This window comes from Balaenoptera musculus, chromosome 12, assembly GCF_009873245.2.
Source record: "Balaenoptera musculus isolate JJ_BM4_2016_0621 chromosome 12, mBalMus1.pri.v3, whole genome shotgun sequence".
Classification (NCBI taxonomy): domain Eukaryota; kingdom Metazoa; phylum Chordata; class Mammalia; order Artiodactyla; family Balaenopteridae; genus Balaenoptera; species Balaenoptera musculus.
In genome coordinates this window covers 69,641,768-69,642,721 of record NC_045796.1, presented here as the reverse complement: position 1 = coordinate 69,642,721, position 954 = coordinate 69,641,768, and positions in this window count along the sequence as shown.

Sequence of the window (954 nt, the reverse complement as noted above, 5' to 3'; positions counted from 1 at the left end):
AGAGACACTTACCATAGAGTATTCTAAAGAGGATGGTGAAATTTTTCCAGTTGGAACCATCTGGGGGCATACTGTGGTGCTTCTTGCATACCTCAATTGGTTTTCTGTTTCTACATCATTCTTAATGTATATTTCAATATAGATGGCAACACGTATTACTGATTGGGATCAGTTTTGAGTTTCCAGATGCTTATGAAGATATTGAAATAAGTATCTTATTCCCTTCAAACCGCAGTATAAAATTTAAGAATTAAGAACACATGTCATTTGCTCTTTGTTAGAAGCATTTAGCTCATGCAGTTAACTACAATGTTTAATAAAAGAAGAAGAATGAAGAGTTTTAATTATAGCTCTTAAAAAAATAAAGATAATCTATTTTCAAATATTTGCCAATTCATCATTTGAAAAATTTGAACTCTTCTTTCAAAATTGACTACAAACATACTTTAGACAGTAATATTGTGTAAACTTAATTGTAATGCTTTTTTATTGATACTTCATTATAAAAATTTCAAAATATTTTCTCTTACTGTTCAGATAAAAATTTATGTTTTTATAAGTTAAGGTGAAAAGTAATTATCTTTTTCACATGGTTCCAAATATATGATGTTATAAATTCTTTAGATTTATATATTCTACTAAGTCTGCTATGTTCCAACTTAATTTATACATTGCGAATAGTACATTTGCTTTAATTTACTTCAAAATCATTAAATGCTTTAATTAAATAATGATGTAACAGGTATGGCAGGCTTTTGTCCTTTATTATGTAAATGATGGCTTTTTGCATGTATTTCCTATGTTAAAAATTAATATATTAATCCAATCTATCCCCATTTCTCAAATAAAGTCTTCATTGCTTTTGGGGAACAATTCAATCTTTTAGAATTTAAACCCCAAGTGTTTTAACATCAGACTGTGAAATAAGGCAGAATTCAAAGACACTGTATGTTC